The 19,074-nt window shown below is 47.8% G+C and overlaps 1 long non-coding RNA gene across 1 annotated transcript; it reads right to left on the bottom strand.

The window, feature by feature from the left end:
• Positions 1-10,547: 10,547 nt before the first annotated feature.
• Positions 10,548-13,066, bottom strand: LOC119825115. Its single transcript, XR_005287168.1, has 3 exons — positions 12,961-13,066; positions 10,838-10,925; positions 10,548-10,729 (listed from the first exon to the last, which is right to left on the bottom strand). It is a non-coding gene; the product is annotated as an uncharacterized LOC119825115 (long non-coding RNA).
• Positions 13,067-19,074: the final 6,008 nt, after the last annotated feature.

Here is a 19,074-nt window from a genome sequence, read left to right as displayed (position 1 = left end):
TCACTGTACATAGCAGTTCTGTGATGACAACTGGGGACATCAGAGGGAATCGGGGCTTAACTAGGGGCTCGAGGACCTTGGGCAGGGTAGTCTATTTTCCCAGTGGCCTCCTGAAGAACATTCGAGAAGCTCCCACCTGTGAACTACCAAGCTATCAACATATCTCTACAGTGCTCCCAGTGGCAAGTTGAGAGCAACACTGAGTCCAGTATGTGGTCCCCAGAGCCCAGCAGGTCCCTGTTCTTGGGACCAAAGAGTTCTCAACAAGCTTTGGTTCATGGGCTAGCCAAGACAGAAGGCACATCAGAATTGTCTTAGCTGTGTCTTACCTTGTACAAAAGCAGAAGCTGAGACTGACACACAGAAAGCAAAGCCCGAAGCCCCAGGAAGAGGCAGAGCAGGGTCCACCTCCCAAGTCCTTCCTCTAAAGCATTTCGGACATACCACTGTGATTCCTGCTTCCCTCTGCTAGCTAATTCTTCTGTTTCTGTAGTAAGGACTCTGACTCTATCAGAAACCATTCCCTCCTAGTAAAATGTAAACTTAGACTTGTGTGTGTGTGTGTGTGTGTGTGTGTGTGTGTTGGTGTACATGTGGGTGCACATGTATACATGGGTGCATGCATGTGAATATGTGAGCCAGACAGACATCCTGGAGTGTGGCTCTGCAGGAATGCAGTCCATCTTATTTTGGGGACAAAGTCTCTCACTGGGGTCTGGGGCACAACCTTTAGGCTAAGCTGACTGACCTGAGAACCCTAGAGATCCACCCATCTCACGATGATGAAAAGCATACACTCCCATGTCCTGCATCTTATATGAGATCTGGGCAAGCACTTGACCAAATGAGCCATCTTTACAGCTATGAATAAAGGGAGTCGCATCAGATCCTTCTCTGCAGCTTATCTACTGGGGAGGATGAACCTGCATAGCCCTTATTGGTGTGGAGAAGAGAGAGTGGACCAGCAAGATGGCAGGTAGGAGGCAGCAGAGCCAAGATGAGCCATCCACCCATTTGCACACTATACACTAAAGCCTCCTTCTGGCCTGGCTTGGTTGGTCCTAATGACCTTGATTTATCCAGAGGACTTCAAATGTTGTCCAAAGGCTCCTCCAGATGCTCAGAAGTTGCACGTCCAAGCATTATCGTCGGCTCTCTGAGAGCCACAAGTAATTGATGGCACACACTTCCTCTGCCTTCTCCATATCCCGCTCTTTCCAGCTCCTGGAGAGACACACTCACTTGTTTGTGGATGTGTTCATTCCAGGCTCGGCAGAATCCTTAGACTCCACTAATCCAGCGTGATCGCACTCGTTCGTGGTCACCTGGTCCTCATTAGGGTCACTGGAGGAGGCCAGGGTCTGGCTTTTCAGTGAGTGGTCCTGAGCCACATGAGCCTGAAGGCTCTGGGCATCACTTTATTGTTTGTGTGAAGGTTTTAGGGGATGCTGCCAGGCTCAGCTCAGCATTTTCCACATGACTGATGGTATTCAAAGGCTTGCCATCCCAATAGGCAGATTTCTCCACTGGCTTTCTTTCCTGTTGGTTCAGGTGGGATAACAAGGCTGTTTTTGCCAGGGATGACAATGTGTGCCTGGGAAGTTGGCATTTTCCTAAGAGGAGGGAAAGAAACAGCTAGGTATCAGGTGCCCGTGTGCCTGGGTGCCTGGGTACCTGGCATCCTTGATTAGAAAGGACTAATTTTTTTAGTATGTCTCTTTCTCAGTGAGACAGACACGGTGTGCCTCATAACTACAGTGCGCTGACACAGGAGCCTTTCTGGGGTGGGGGCATGGATGCTACCTGTTTCCAAGCTGTTCCTGAGCTCTGCTTCCTGCATCCTTCCAGGGGTCCATGGGGGAGGGGATGGGCCAAGGTAGAGAGTGTTCTGGGACTCATCTTTCATTGCCACAGCTGTGAGAAAGGCTTCGTTTCTGCCAGAGCTTTTTGTCCTATTTTCTCTCTTGCTTCATTGGGACCAAATATATTCAACCAGTCCTCAGCATCGGGAGGTAACTGAATGTCCAAATGTTGCCCCTTTCATTGTCTGATGACCATAACAAGCCAAAACACCAGTTTTGCAAAACCGCGAGGCTCTGGTCATTTCTTTCATCCATTCTTCCAATTATAACATGTCCGCAGCCCATCCTCATGGAGGTGCTAAGGCCCATGAGCCTTTGGAGAATTCCTAGACTCGATTCCACTCCTTCTGTGCCAGTCATTGCACAAAGCTGTGTTCTCTTAGGATGCTTTGTTCTACTGTACTTTGACATGAATTCCAGCCTCTGTATCTTACCAAAGAGCCTTGTAATCATTATTTTGAAATGGACACATTGCTGAGCTCTTGAAATTGAGCAGAAAGACAAACATGGGTACTCAGGGGCCTTGATATCAACACTCGGCCATTTGCCAGTCCTTGTGGGCCTGTGAGGCTGGTGCCAGGCTACACAGAAAGCTGGCCCTCTTCTCCCCAAGCTGGTCAGGAGGGTAAATCCTTGGGGACACTGTCCACAGGAAGCCTGTGTCTTCATGCCCTTTGACTCAGATCTTGGCCAATGTTGGCAAAGTGACCTGAGTCTCCCCAAGAGTGCCTTGACATTTCCTCATTTGGATCTCTGGGGTTCTGGCCCAGCTCCACTGCCTATCTCAGGGGACCAGGGAGGACGGTGAACCATGCCCTTGTTTTCAACCATTGAAGCTAAAAGAAGCTTTAGCAGGGGAGACTCTCAAGGCCGGGCTAGATTCTGAGCAGACAGGTGGAAGGGGGCTCAAGGAGGAAGGTGTTGGAAAGACAGGGCAGGAGAGATGGGAGGACCACAAGCCATAAGGGTTGGTTCCCTTGTGCTAAAGATGCGTCCAGTGCTACCCAGCGTCCTGGAGGACCTGGGAAACTGTATTTGGATGTGCTCCCAGAAGCACCCTTGGAGAGGCAAAGGCATCAGGTCTCAGCAACCCTGAACTCTGGAGACCTCACCATGTCCAATGAGGTGGCCTGACAGCGTCCATGAAGTAATCCCAAGACATCCCTTCTAGGTTCTGGCACTGTAGGCCAGTGTGCCAACGGAGCAGCCCCCCACCTTGTCTGGGTATTTAAAGTCTCCCTTAGCCACATCACTCCTTTCCTATGCAGCCCCCCCCCCATTTTGTTCTTTATTAAAGCAATCCCTAGCTCACCTCTGTGACACTGCTTCAGGGTGGCCTGCCTTTTGGGCCTGCTTTCCATTGTCTCTAGAAAGAAGCCCAGGAAGTGAGACAATGTCCCGATACTGAAGCTGTTCCTCAGATAAGGACAGAGGCTTCACTTACAGTGTGGCTGGGCAAGAGAGAGAGGAGCGCGTGAGGACAGTGGGTTCAGGCACAGGAGGGGACTTGGGTTGGGTGGCAGAAGCCACATATCCAGTTGTGCTCCAGAAGGAACTCTGCTCAGCCAGGGGACACCATCCTGGGGTTGGCATGGAAGCCATCTTCCTTGGGGACTCCAGGTGGGATGATGTAGGCCATGTGTGCTCTTTCTCAAAGTCCTCACCAGCCAGCGATGCTGGGAGGCCTGACAGAGGGGAGCAGCCTGCTTCCTTTCCAGCTATGTCTCAACACTGAGCACAGTCCAGACTCAAAGCAAAGCCAGGACCCCCTAGGAGGGACATAGCCAAGGCCGAGGACAGTTAGTCACTGGATTAACAGGATGCCATAGACAAGTAAGAATTTGTATGGGAGCATTGAAATACTTCACTAATTTAAAAATAGTGAGCAGCTATTTTCACGTGGCTCTGTAGGGCTATGAGAAGGAAGGCACAAAGGTCCCCTCTCCCTTCAGACCCCTTCACTCTCTCTCGAATCTGATAAACACCGTTCTTAACATCAGAACGTAGAGATCTCAAGCTGAACCTCTGTGCATGACTTTTCAGAAAAGGAGTCCTGGGGTATAGGAGATGTGATTCAGTGGATAGAGTGTTTGCCTGGCATGAAGAAATTCCGTGGTTTGACACTCAACATGGCCTATAAAACAGGCATGGTAGCACTCCCCTGTAACCATACCCTGTGGTCCCAGAACAGGAAGGCAGGGCGATTAGAAGTTAACTCACAGGCTCAGGTCTTGTGTCAGCAATTTTATTCTTCATCTATCTCTGTGTGCCTCTCTAGCTGCCTCTCTGACACTGTCTCTGCCTTCATTTTAACACCTGCCACTCACTCTTCCCTCTTAGTTTTCATCTTCCAATGCTTTTATACTGGAGATATTTCCGTCATTCAACTTCCTAAGACTCTAATCCATTGTTCAGTGGCTACCATCTTAGATCTTACGTTTTCCACATAAAAATTTTATTTCTTGTCACTCCAGTGAAGCCATTCCTCAGACTCTAATGGTCCTGATGATTGCGCTTGTCACCTGTGTTTTCTAGCCACTTCTGTCTCTTCTGCTCCAGCAGGGGCTGTCCTGCACAGACTGAGCCTTGCTCTCTCCCCTCAATACAGAGATTCAGAAGTGTTTCAGATTCTGCATTCTACTGGCAGGCAGATCAGGACAGTTTCATCAGGCATTGGAAAACGACAGGAAAGGGGGGTGTCTACTCACCAGAAACAACAGTAAGCCAACTGGTCGACCCCCTTTCTACAGCCCTGAGCAGGACCTGAGCAGGGAAGCATCTGTGCTTTAAGCTCTACATTTAACTGGGATCAATTTTTACATTTTGAGGAAAATGAAGGAATGGGAATTCTGAAAAATGGGGGAGAGTAAGTTTTTAAATGGTCCCTCCACTTTGAAGGGACCACAAAGCAAAGTCTTCTTGCTGCAGCTTAACAGGACAGCAGGGATCACTCGGTGAGAGACGCCAAAAGAGGTAAACATCAGCAGTATATTGTCTTCTACTCCTGGAGAGCTGGCAGGGAGGATCTAGAAATGGAGATCTGTCCATTTGTTACATTATCTATCTACATATGTTGTAGATGCTCACAATAAGTGATACCGATGGGCTCTAGGTGGCATCCTACTCCATTTTGTGAGGTTATAACAGAATAATTTATGATAGATAGTAATTCATGGGCTCACAGTTACAAAAGGCTGAGAAGTCCAAGACTGAGGGGAACAAAAAAGTGAGGGCCCTCTCCCTGTGCCTTAATGTGGCAGTAGACACAGTATTGTAAGAGATGCCAAGAGAGATGGACTTGGAAGCCCCTAGACCTTTGGTTATTCACATGAACCCATTGAGGAGCATGGAATCGCCGTGGCCTGTGTAACTCCCATGAGGTCCTTCTCCTACCACCATCATGCTGGGACTGTTTCCAGCACATGCTTCCAGGAGGAACAGAGTCAAACCATGGCAGGTGACCCTTCAATGCTCCCTTTAACTTTAACTTCTCAAGGCCTTCGTCCTTCAAGGTCTACTCAAGGCACTGATGGATGAGCTCCATCTGTCCTCACCATGGTATCTGGTGCTATAGAGATGACATCAGTATGGAGTTCCCATGCTCATTTCCAAAGACAGGTTTAGTTGCCACTTCCTGAATTCTCTTTCCTCTAAGCCACCAGCATTTTGTCCGGCTGCTTGCTTCCCTTTGGAATTCTGGGAGGATGGTGCTGTTTCTTGACACGGGGAAGTAGCTCATCCAAACAGACTGGCTGATGCAGACCGGCTCAGCAGGAAGACCTTGATTTTTGGTGTTCCTTGGATCCCTTGACTTTATCTATGGAGAGAATGAGACTCAAGAGAGGAGTCAAAGGTTGAACTTAACTCCTGTGCATTCTCCATGAGAAAGGTTCAGCGGAAGTCATAGCCAGACCTATACCAAAAAGCCAGGGCAATGGGAGATGGTAAGCTCGAACAGCCAGGAGAAATTTAACCACAAAGCCACAGCCTCTGGTGACTGTCCTCATGGCAAGGTTTATCCAGCAGATGGGGTCGTGGCCCAAGAACCCAGAGGAGGCAGAAGTCACCACAAATTACCATGCCAAAGATGCTAAAATGTTCTCTGTGCCTTGTGGTTGCAAAGGCACAGCCATCACCACAGCACACTTTTGGTAAAGTATGGGAATGGCCAGGGAAGAGAAAGCTCAGGGATACTTAGACTTGGGGTTTGTTTGGGGGTTTCCTTAGAAAGACTAAGCATGACTGAGAGTGATGTTTAGGTTTTGGGGTCAGTGTTATAAAGCTTATCAGACTAAAATTAATCTTTGCCTCCCTAACCAACAGTCATGACCCAGACGGAAGGACAATTATTTATTTCATGCATATAATAATTTTACTGGACTCTAAATCTGCCACCCTGCCCTCCCCCGCAGTACTTCAGTGTCCTTTGACTCATCCCTGACCCCACTGTCTAGAAAATGATCTAAATTCCACAGGGAAAACAACACAAAGATGAACGGCTCACCTTAAAAACCAGTGAAAGACTTGAGCTGATATTTCCTCAAAGAGCTTGAAAGGACCAGCAAGCCCATGACGATCCTCAAAGCCAATGTAGTTGGCAAAATGCAGATCAGAGTCACAGTGCTGGGCCAGTGAGATGGTGTGCGGTGTTGGCCACCACGCCTGGGGACCCGAACTCAGATCTCAGGACCCACAAGGCAGAGGTGAGAATCAGTTCGGGCAAACTGTGCTCTGACCCCCAGACACAAACACACCAAGTAAGCAAATAAATAAATACATGTAATAATAATAAAAACACTACTTTACATCTCTAAAAAACGGTCATGATTAAAAAGAGGGAGGAATGAACATGCTCGTATAGATGATTTGGAAAAATTAAACCCTCACACATGACTGGTACGAATGTAAAATGGTAAATCCACTGTAGAGACCCGTGTCATTTCCTAAATATGTTTAGCATAGAGTTACCATGTAGTCTTATGGTTCCACTTCTAGATAGAAACTCCAATCAAAAACATGCCCCAACCCCCGACCTTCACATTAGTTCCCTATAAACTTAATCTGCCGAGAAGCAGTGGAGTCTCAGACATGGGGCAGGGAGTAACCCTGAAACTACCCATGCAAGGGCTGCTATCTCCCAGAATTCACTGTGGGCTGGAGTCTGGCTCTGCCTTTGCAGTGGAGCTGGGCAAAATTAACCCAAACCAAGCCTGTGCAGCTCAGGCTTTCTGTCAACCTGGCACACGCTAGGACTGTCTATGGAGAAGGACGCTCGCTAAGAAAATGCCCCCATCAGCTTGGCCTGTGGTATGTCTGTGAGGACGTTCTTAACTAATGATTGGTGTGGGAGGGCCTAGCCCACTGGGCAGGTGGTCTTTAGCGTATAAGAAATGGTGGTGCGCAAGCCATGGGGGAGCAAGCCGGTAAGCAGTGTTCCTCCATGGTCTCTGCTTCAGTCCCTGCCCCAGGTTCCTCCCTTGAATTCCTGCCCCCGCTTCCCTGTGTGATGAACTATAGGCTGCAAAATAAAACAAACCCTGTCCTCTGCATGTTGATTTTGATTATGGGCCTTATCACAGCGATAGAACGCAGATTAGGACACAGCCAAAAACACAGCTGGCGCCTCCCATGAGAGAACGGGCTTTAGGCTTCAAATGCAGATGGGATGAGCAGAAAAGGTGTGTTTCTGTCCTTGGCTACCCCAGCCCTAGACGCCTTGACTAGGCCTCTCACGCAGTGGTCCCCTCCCCAAAGCTTATCCTCAGAGGACGGAGTTTTGGAAAGGTATGGTGGCCACTCTGGCAGTGATTGTCCTCAGCACCTCAGCCCTAAAGCGGTCTTGTTTCCTTTTTCTTTGTGAATCACTCCCAGATGACATTTTGGCATCCTCTGAATTACTGACCTAAAGTGACAACTTCTTCTTAGGTCTCGTATCAACTACTATCTACTTGTTATGGAGTTCTGTGCGGAGGATTCCTGGCCTTGGTAGAAAAGATAGCACACTGTTGATCAGCAACGGCTGGAGCAGGCCCGACTGGGGAATGCCTGACATGTGGGCAGTAGACTCTGTTGAGATGATGGCTCACCTACGGTGAGACTGAGCATCTGGGTACCACAGGTGTGCAGGGATGCTGACACGGGCATGTCTGGTCTGTGGAATCTGGGTCGGCAACGGTCACTCTTCCAAACAAATGTTCCAAAGGAAACATCTGAGCAAGACTCTTTTCTTCTCCTTATCTGCATTCCCAGAAAGGACAACAGGCCCAGGCTACTGCTCCCCCTTTCCCTCGAACAGGACGCCACTACTGCTCCCTCTTTTCCCAAGGAGCAAGCTGACCATGGGCCAAAGGAGCCTCGACCTTCCAGGCTGTTCTGGGTCTCTCATTCGCCCAGGACAGCTGCCGCCCACAGCTTGTTTCTGGACGTGAAAGGCTGAAGCTTCTCTGAGCCCAAACTAAATATGAGCTGTGGAGCATCCAAGGATTTTTTGGTTTTTTTTTTTTCATGAGCCCCTGGTGGATTGGAAGCCAGAAGCCAGTGACCCACCTGCCAATTATTACAGTTAATTATGTGCAGACCCGACTCGCCCCCAGACAGAAGGTTCTGTCTTCTGGGAGCACACGGGGTAGGCGGGTGGTGGAAGGGGCTGTGGCCACAGGACTATGAAAAACTCTGTGTGCCTGGGCTGATCCTGGCAGCCACAGTGGCCTCCTCTACACAGTGAGTTTGGCATCTAGCTGTGACTTCCCTGGGGCCTGTTTGGCCTCGGGGCTGCGTCTGAGATCACGGGCTTTGAGTGTCAAGAGCTTTCCCCCTCCACTTCCCCAGGCTTTTGTTTGTTTCTCAAAGGAAAAGAAGACAGCACCCAGCTGTAAACAGTCATGTTCTATCTGTGTCCTTTCCTCCTCTTGAGGTCCCAAGAGCAGTTAGAGATCATCATTAGCGGTCACCTGGGAGCTCTGGGTCCTGGTGGGGTTCAAGCTCGGTGTCCTCCCAAGGTGACATGTGCTCCAACAGTCCTGTGTTCTGCCAAGCCCCCTCTGGTATCTTCACGAATTCACTCGTTAGTATGAGACAGTCATTGCCAGGCACTGGGGAGATGGTGGGAGCGCATGGGTTTCTTGCCCCACCCCCCACCCTCACCGTGAGTCAGACAGGAGAGCAGATGTCAGAGCAGTCAAACGCTGCACCTGCACGGTGCAGAGGTGGCCCAGGGTACACACTACCTGAACTCAAAGCCTGGAGTTGCCTTCCGCAGGGCATCAGGGTGATTTTGCACCTACCCACATGTGTGTCCAGACAGGAGGAGCTGCTACGTGGACAACTGTTCTCAAGGGATTTAATCCGTGTCTTGAGAGACATCCCTTAGGAGGGTCATCCACTCATGAGGCTGGGAAAACAAGGGATGTGAAGAAAGTGGTGAGCTTGGGACCAAGGCTTGGAGGGGATGTTTGCTTGGCTGACACATCTCCTGATTCTAGAACATTCAAACCTCCTTTTTGACCAGGCAATGGGTGGCTGATGAGAACCATGTGTTAGAGTCTTCTCCAGGTGGAGCCATGGGGAGAAGCCACATCTTGAACACTGACTGGCTTCGAGTCTTCGACGCATCCTGCTGGGAGGGGGCAGTACTGTGACTTGCAGGCCACGTTCCTCTTGTATGAAGAACTAACTCTATCCTTTGTGAGTGAAAGACTGAGAAGATGCTAGGGCATGGCTTCTTTCAACCCTCCCCCCCCCCCCCCCACATCTTAGACGTGCCTGCCTCGTGACAGACCTCAACCCGAAGCCTGGCCTGAAAACACAACCTGCCTGCCCAGGAACCCCAGGGAATCTGTCCCCTGCTGTCCCCTCTGACCTCAGCTGCAGCAAATGTCTCCTCACGGGAGACCCAACTCCCAGTAGCCACCTTAGTCATGCGGCGCTGGGGTCTATTTCCGTTACATAAACAGTGTTGTCTGCATCTGGACTCCAGGGCTGGCTGCAGGAATCTGTAAACAGTGCGGTGCCCGTGTTTCACGGAGAGTTGCCGGCGCAGGCTCCCTTCCTTTCCCACCGCCTGTTGTCCAGTTTTCCCTTTTATAGCGAGTCTGGCTGGGAGAGAGAGAGAGACAGAACTTATTTGGGAAAGGAGTGCAGTCCCTCAGACAAATTCTTTCTTCCCACCCCAGCCACCACAACTTCATCTTCTTCAAGTCTGAGGGTCTGGGGCAAACATGAGACTATTTCTGAATGAAGGCTTCTCGTAAACAGAAATAGAAACCCCGAGGAAAACAACTTAGGGGCAGATTTGATTCCCAGAAGAGTGGCAAGAAAGTTTGGAGATGGAGGCAGCTTCCAAAAACTGCTGGACACTGATCTCCCTATCTGAGCCAAGACCGGGTGACATTGTGACATCTCATAGTGGCCTCTTTCCTACTCCCTCTATGGAGCTTTCTTGGCCTTCAAGGCCAGGTCCTGCAAGCTCTTGCATAATGATATTGGTGGCCTGGCAGGGCAGGAAGAAGGGAATTTGTTTAATCGCCATGAAGACACATCTCTTCAGATTAGATGCTCTGTCCACCTTGGAAACCATGAGACACGATGCGCTGGTGTCAGGATGCTATAGTGAGATGTGGCCGTGTTCAGAGCCCCTTGGATGGGTTTTAGATGCAGATGGGGTAGTTTTACTATAGCTTGCTGAAGAGTGAGTGGCAAGGCTGAGGCTGAGACCATCTCAACATGAAGCCTGCTGCGGTGTTGAATCTTGACCTCTTAACCTTCAGTCGACACCGGTATTTTGCTCAGACTTAAAGCTGGGACCAAGGGGCTCATCAGGACCCCGTATGCAAAAGTTCCCAGGCAAACAGCATATATTGGTCACACCTCTGAAATCCAAAAAACAAAGACTATGGTCAAAAGTTCCTATCTAGCAAGCTTCCAAATCAGGAAAAATCATCACGAGACATCGCCCCCTCCCCCAGGAACCCACAAACCATTGTTTTCTCCTCTTGTGTCATGGTCCTGGAGAAGGAAGCGTAGACAATCTCTCTCCACACAGAAGGAACCCGGGAAGTCGGTAAGCTGTGAGGAATTGTGCACGGACGCTCAGAGAAAAGCGCTGCAGCCGTTCAAAGATCGTCAAACAAACCGACATTAGATAAGCTGCTGCATGCCTGGACTTCATCTGCTCGGGGAACCGAACGGCTTTTAGATCAGGCAGAATGAGTGTGGCTTTGAGACATGTTCTGTGTCTCGGGATTCAACAAGGCTGAGACCGTCATCAATGTCCAAACCAGCTCGAGAAGATTCTGTGCCGTACCTGAATCTTGTCTTTATTTCTCAGGGTAAAGTATGTCCCTCTCAGAGAGATTTCAGGTGGCACTGGGGGTCCTTAGTGAAGCAGGGACTTCCATTATTTTGGTAAAGAGCTCTCTGTGCCAGAAATGCTAGAATTTAACTCAGAACTTGGACGCAGAGAGCACAAGCAGCAAGAAGGGTCATGAACGTCTGTGACTTAAATCACTCTCAGGCACCCCCTGGTGGCAAATCCTCAAATTTCAGGTGCAAACCCAGAGGGAATCAGGTCCCACACTGAAATTCAGAAATGAAAGCATGGCCATGGGAATCACAAAAGTGGCATGTCACGGATGGTGTGCTCTGGGGAGTTGTCTGAAGGAATGACCCAGACCAGATTACCCCTAAGAGTTGGAGATTCTGACTCTCATCCATCAGGTGGGGTTCTCTAACCCTAAGTGCAGAGAGGACACCGACCAGAGCCTTCTGAAGTTCCTGGCACTCTATAGATAATCAGTGATTTGGAGAAGCTGAAGAGTGGCAAGAACCTCTGACGTGCAGACAGAGGGCTGTAAATTCTGATTGAATTTGAACCTTGGGCTGTTACTGTTTCGCAAGAGCAGGTAATGTAGCGTGGTGGAATCTCGTGTGACTGCGGCCTGGCTCCCCTAAGGGCTTACAAAGCACAAGGTCGAGTTTCCTGGCCGAGACTTTATTCTGAGGCTTTGAAAGGCACAGAGGTCCATCCGCCCTTTGAGAAGACTCTAGAGAGTGTACGGTTCTGCCTGCCTTTGGGCAGAGAGGAAAGGGAGCAAAATAGTAGAAGATTGAGAATGATGGACAGGCCCCTTCTCGGCATCTTGGTGGCTTCCTCTACAGTCACAGGGCTGGGCTGGATGGTCTTGCCGTGGGCTGTTAGCGATTAGATCCGACAGTACTAAGCGAGCCCAGTCCACCCAGGGGGGTAAGGAGGCTGCTTCTGTTCTCTATAGAGACAGAAACCTGGCTCCTATTGTTCTCACAGCACATTGGCAGTCCTGTGGGGACACAGTGTGGCCATTTAGAATACCACAGCCCCTAAGCTTGGAGTTCCCTTCTCCAGACCTCGCACAGGGTAACCTGCTCCAAACAGCTGATTAGCCAGGCTGGAGAGACAATAAACTTGGATATGATAGCAGGAGACTTTCTGGATGTGGGCAGTGGGCTCCTGTGGGTGGCTTGCTTTCTGGGGGATGATCAGCGGGTCACCTGATGTCTCCTCCTCACAGGAGGCAAAGTCTTAAAGCCATTCCAGAATCCAGGTGCCTGGGGGAGTTTTAATGTCTTTTTCTTTGTTTTTCAAGACAGGCTTTCTCTGTGTAGCCCTGGCTGTCCAGAAACTTAATTCTCTCTGTAGACCAGGCTGGCCTCGAACAGAGACCCTCCTGACTCTGCCTCTTTGCAGGGATTAAAGGTGTGCACCACCATGCCCGATGTTTTAATGTCTTTTAACATTTAAAAAACATTTCCTTCATTTAAAAAATATTCATGCATGTGTGCAGATATAAACAAGGGGGTGAGATTTCCAAATGTGTGTGTGTACACATGTGATGTTTAGATTTTTTTGAGAAAGGGATACACTATATAACTCAGATTGACTTTGAACTCTCTCTGACTCTGCCTCTTAATTCTGGGATTACAGACATATGTCATTGTTTCTGTCTAAGCTGCATACTTAAAGATCACAACATGACCATTGGACATACAAGTAACACACAGGTAGTAGTGCACTGGCTACTACTCCATGGAAGTTAACAATTCACACATTCATTAACACACTTACATGTCTGCTGATGTCTCCATTTCCAGGCTTGGAGAGGAGTTCCCTTCAATAGAAATCAGGAACAATGAGCTTGCTCTAAAGTGTCAAGGTCATGGGATTCTTTCAGAGGGTTTCTCAAGGCAGCACTGGTCAGCAGTGGAGCTCTGGCAGCGGTAGACCTGGGTGCTTCAAGGGAGCAGGGGGTGGGGTGGGTGGGATTTAGGGTAACACGACAGATCCCAGGGAGAGCCGGGAAATTGTTCCTGTCCTGGACCCAGCCCACCCTGGGCCTCTGTCTGCGTCGGAGACAGCAGCTTCAAACCACTAGAACTTCTGCCCAAAGAATTGAGAATGAGGACCGACGTTGAGAATGGCATCTGTCCCCAAACGGTCAATCATTCAGTGAGTGCAGGATGAAAACCAATAAATATGTTTACTTAAAAACAAATAATATATTTCAGCCTCATATGGAATCGTAGTAATTCTCTCCTCATTATTCCTGAATACTTTAAATTTTCAAAAGGTATTTTAATTGCTGGGATTTTTAACTAAATTTTTTAGTTGCCATACGAAATGATGGGCTTTGTTAGGCAGCTCAGTGGTAAGGCATTTGCAAGATTCTGGGTACCCTCCCCCCAACACACATATACATATATTTGTAATTGATTTTTTTTTGTCTTTGGGGACCACTACCCAGATCCCAAATAAATAGGCAGAGGCTTCCTTTTACTTATGAATGCCTGGTCTTAGCTTGGCTTGTTTCTATCCTGTTTTTCTAACTTAAATCATCCTGTTTCCCTTTAGCTGTGTTTTACCTCTGAGCTTTTACCTTTCTTTATTGTATACGTCTTTCTTTCCTCCTTGCTCTGTGGCTGACTGTGTGGCTGGGTGGCTGGCTACTGGCGTCCTCCTCTCCTCTTTTCCTCACCTCTCCCATTCTTCCTCCCTAGCCTGGATTTCTCCTATTTATTCTTGCTGCATGCCAGCCCCACCTGTTTCTCTCTCCTGCTTAATTATTGGCTGTCTAGTTCTTTATTAAACCAACCAGGTGTTTTAGGCAGGCAAAGTAGCACAGCTTTACAGAATTAAACAAACACAATGTAAAAGAATGCAGCATGTTTTTGCATCATTAAACAAACATTCCATAGCATAAATGAATGTAGCACATCTTAAACTAATATTCCACAACATATATCATATTGAATTGTGTTAATTGTCACATTCCTGCTACCCCAAGCACTCTTCCTTCTTCAAATAATCAGTTCCCTCTCCCTAAAGTGGTCTCCTTCTTTATTCACACACATGAATACAATAGATAAATAAATAATAAAAATAGTACTGTCAGGGAAATACGTCCAGTGACCGAGTGGGAGTCAACAATACAAATGGGTGGGCAAGCAAAGGCCTGAAGGACAGCAGTGCAAGTAGCAGTCGATGCAAAGATGCTGACTGACATTGCGTAGAAGCCTCTCAAAGACACCTGCACCCTAATCTCAAACCTGTGACCATGATGGCTTACCTGGGAAACTGACCTTATAGGTGTGACAATTAGGAGTCTTGAGGTGGGATGATTGTTCTGCATCATCCATGTGAACTGAATATATCCGTAAGACGTTATGTGTAGGCCGAGGCTACATTTAGTTTTCCAGCCACCCAGACCAAAAAAAAAAAATCACACAGAAACTATATTAATTACAACACTGCTTGGCCAGTTAGCTCAGACTGCTTATTAAGTAACTCTTACATCTTAAATTAACCCATTTCTATTCATCTGTGTATTGCCATGAGGCTGTGGCTTACTGGGTAAGGTTCTGTTCTGCTGTCTTTTTCCTTTGGCAGTTACATGGCATCTCTCTGACTCTGCCTTCTCTGTCTCTCTCTGTCTCTCTCTCTCTCTCTCTCTCTCTCTCTCTCTCTCTCTCTCTCTCTCTCTCTCTCTCTCTCTCTCTCTCTTCCTGTCTGGCTATATTCTTCCCTGCTATAGGTCAAAGCAATTTCTTTATTAACCAACGGCAATAAAACATGTTCCTAGCATACAGAGGGGGAATCCCCCCTCAGATATGAGTGAGATAGGAGGATCAGAGTCGAGGGAAGATGTGAATACAAGCTGGAGGGAAGGTGAATCGACACCAGGAAGAGACCAAGAAATGTCAGTGACCCCAGAAGCTGGGAAAGATAAGGAAATGGATCGTGGAAGCCTTGGTGACATCTTGGTTTTACTCCATTGAGACTCCATGGATTTTTGACCCCCAGAACATTAGGATAAGAAGTTTGTGTAGGTAACTGATTTTGTGATAATTTGTTGGGCTAGCAATGAGAAACAAGTACAGACGCCATAGCAGAAAGAGGTTCAGGGAAGCGGGATTACTTTGTGGCTTGGCAGGATGCATGAAGGACTTTACGTTTGGTTCTGAACTGATAGAAACCAATAGTGGGTTTTAAGCCAGAGAATAGCATGTTCTAACAGATCAAGCTGGTTTCCTCTGAGAAACACAGAAGCAAGGGCAAATGCAGAGAAAACCTTCACAGGTATCCAAGAGCAAACTCGTGGCTGATAAAAAAAGGAAGGCAAGCCCAAGGGGGTTCCTGAATAGAAGGAGGTTTAGGGCCAAAAGGGCCAAAAGGAGAAAGTATAGCAGAACAGCCGCACCTGAGGGAAGGCGCCTTCTCTGTTGACAGCTGTTTTTTATAACTGGCTATCAGACTGGTTCATAGCTCCAAAACCCAGTCAGTCTTCAGACGCGCTGGCCTGCGTTACCAAGGTCCTGCTGAGGTCCTGCTGTGTTCAGTGTCGCCCAAAGGGCATGTTTACACTCTGTGCTCAGGACACACATGATGGGAGGCATGGTCAGCGGTATTTGTGAGAGGAATCAAAAGGTTTGTGAGGGGTAGGAAAAAAACTAGTCTGAGTATAACCAATGTTGGAAAAATGTGATTAAGAGGTTTCCAGAATTACTTTAAAGAGATATTTTTAAACTTCAAGTAGAATTAATGTAAAATATGTCCATTTCGGTATACAATAGTAACAAGCTGAAAGTGAATGACAGGGAGAATGACTTTAAAGCAGTCAGAAGGAACAAAGGTGTGTATGTGTGCATGCATGTGTGTGCTGTGTGTGCACATGTGTGTGCATGTGGGCACGTCTGTGTGTGTACGTGTGTGTCTGTTTTTGAGTTCCAGGTCAATCTGAGACCCTGTCTTTTAAAAAAAATAAACAACAGTTTTTAAAACGTTGTCACTGTTTTTGTGTGAGTAAAATATCCCTTTAAAGTGGCGGTGCAAATAACAACAAAAGTAATGCTTGTTCCAGAATCAATATTTTGAATATGTCTTTGGGATCTGTGGAACAGTATAATGAATATAGATAATAGTTGGGTACTGTGCATTTTGATTTTGCTAAGAGGGTAAACTTCAAACGTTCTCATCATGCCAAGTATTAGGTAATTTGCCTGATTTAAAGTTTCATGTGATATGAAAATCATAATGCTATTTGAAATTGCATAAATCTACATAACAGTATATCAATATATAATTTTTAGAGATAAGACCAATGTAGGACATCCCTTACCAGGGTTGGTATGAATTAAGGAGGCACTGGCTGATTTGAAGTATCCCCAGTATGCCTTTCTGTATCCCCTGTTGCCTGACTTTGGCCATAATATCCAGTGAGATAAAGAACTTGTTTGTTCTTTGATATCCATGGAGGAGCCCTGAGAACAGCCCTGGTAACACAACAGGCAGACTTGGTTAGAATTAAGGCCCCTCCATAGTTCTCTGTTGAGAAAGTTTTGTTTTAAATCCAAATGCAATGGACTGGGTTTCAAGAGCATGCACCACACATAGGGAGAGGCTGGGGAATCCATAGACTAGGTTTGGCTTGGAAGAGAATGCTGTATTCGTGTGTCTTGCCTCTGGCTGGTGAGTGAGTCTGTGGAGGGCCTGTTGCAGTGATGAAGGCCGCGGCCTGCCTGGATACATCACATAATTCTGGCCTCTCCTTTTTTCTCCGGCTTCTGATACCAGGGCATGTCTACACTCCGCTTCTGGGTCCATTCCTTAGTACTTCAGGCCACGCCACAGTCTAAATTTGTTTTATAAATTGTGTAGTGGGGTGTGGGTAAAGGGGATCCTAAGATAAACTACTGAAGAGACCTGGTTCTAGATCGTTCTTTTCAGGATGGTGAGTTTCCACTGGCACACCTCTGTGTCCTTCTCATAATGATAAAGGTTAACGTGTCTACAGAACTTGCTGTCTTACTGTGTGCCACGCTGTGTGGTAGGCGCGGTATCTCCAGTGTCTCACTTAATGACAACCCAACTAGGGACCCTCCCCATCCCCTTCTTACAGCCTAGGAAGACAAATGTCGTCCAGGTGCAGAGTAATTTACTCACCTAAGTTGTCAGCCTCCATGACAGACCTCTTTCCAGAACTGACTGTGATTACCATACTTGTACTGTACTGGGTCCTCTCATGGTAACAATAAAACTTAGACCTTTGAGGTTGAGTTAGGAGGAAGAACAATGTCTGTTACTCTTTCCACCAACAGGGGGCACAACCACTCAGTGATCCCTCGTTGGAACATCCAAATTCCATTACTCTGGAGATGCCCATAAGTTAGCTGGTCTACCATCAGACTGGTTATCCCTTTTGTGGTTGGGTTTGCCTTGTCTTTGTAGTAAAGGGAATTAGGGCTATCCTGGGAATGAGGTACAGAATTACAGATACACCTTACATCTAGTTAGTACACATGGAACATTACCATCCTCTAACACTCCGTAGGCTTCAAACCATGTCCTTTGGAGAACCATCTAGTTGGAAAACCTATCTGGAAAGCAAAGTTAGCCTTAATTTTATTTTATTTTACCTAGCCACTCTTGTGTCACAAACAAACGGCTTATGTCACATGATCACAAATGGCTATATAGCCCATAAGTGATGTTAGTCGACCCTTTTCAAATTAGATTCAAATCTAGGCACACATGTGGCTTATCTAGCTCTCTCCATCTCTCTGTGCCTGGATTCCTTAGCTGTCACTCACAGTAGCTTGGGTACTGGGTTATGACCATGATGATATGAAGTCACTATAATAAACCCTTGGAGAAGCCCCTGGCACGTGGTGACACTCACATATGCTAGCTCTCGGGCTTGGGGACCACCACCACCCTCCCCTGGCCTGGTCCACTTGGATTGTCAGCTTGGCACAACCCAGAATTATCTGGGGAAAGACTCTCGCTTAAGGAATCACCTAGACCTAGTTGGCCCGTGTGTATGTCTGTGAGGGACGGTCTTCATTGTTCACGGATGCAGGAGATCACCATGGGTCCCTGCTGTGGAATGCTCCAAGCACAACCGTTGCTACCAGCTTAGTCAGGATATATGTGATTACCTCTGAGAGACCCTCAACAAGAGCCATCGTCACCCACAGACTTTCCTTTCTAGGAGTCGGGGGGAGGTCACTAGACCTCACCTGAGATTCTAGTCCCTGCACTCTGTCCTGTGCACTCAACTCAGATCTCAGGAAGTACTATGTGTATAGAGTGTACAGCTTCCGGGGCAGCGGGGTGGTACCAACCTTCCTGTAAGCATCCTCTCAACCATGCTCCTGTAAGTAGCTCTATAGACACATTGGTTCAGCAGGATGGATTTTGAGGGAATCGTTACTCTTGTCTGTCATTGTTGCCTTCTCTGGGGTGAGCAGGTGCCCACATCTCCCCAGGAGAAGCTTACACAGCCATCGCAAAGAGGGAACTTGAGCCACTTCACCCGCAGCCAGGCTCCATACCGGCAAGTCCATGCCCCACCCCTCTCAAGGCATCGAGGTTAATTCCCAGCTGCCAGCCAGTATTTAACTTTCCACTTAAGATTAAACATTGGATTTGTAAAAGCCCAGGGCTGCAGACTCCAGTCAGCGAGGGTTTACTGGGCCTCAAGCTGAATGTGCCCAGCCTGCTGAGATTTGTGTAGCCCTGAAGAGCTCACGCCAACGAGACAGGCAGAGCCTGGCTTTCGGAAGGCCTCCTGCATTGCTCACGCACTGTGTAGGTAAGCTTCATTATACAGCTTGTAAAAAAGAATTATGCAACTTTTTTCCTTTTCCTTATTTCAGAAAACTGAATGCACACACACACACACAC

This window comes from Arvicola amphibius, chromosome 10, assembly GCF_903992535.2.
Source record: "Arvicola amphibius chromosome 10, mArvAmp1.2, whole genome shotgun sequence".
Taxonomy (NCBI): domain Eukaryota; kingdom Metazoa; phylum Chordata; class Mammalia; order Rodentia; family Cricetidae; genus Arvicola; species Arvicola amphibius.
This window is presented reverse-complemented; position numbering and strand designations above follow the sequence as displayed.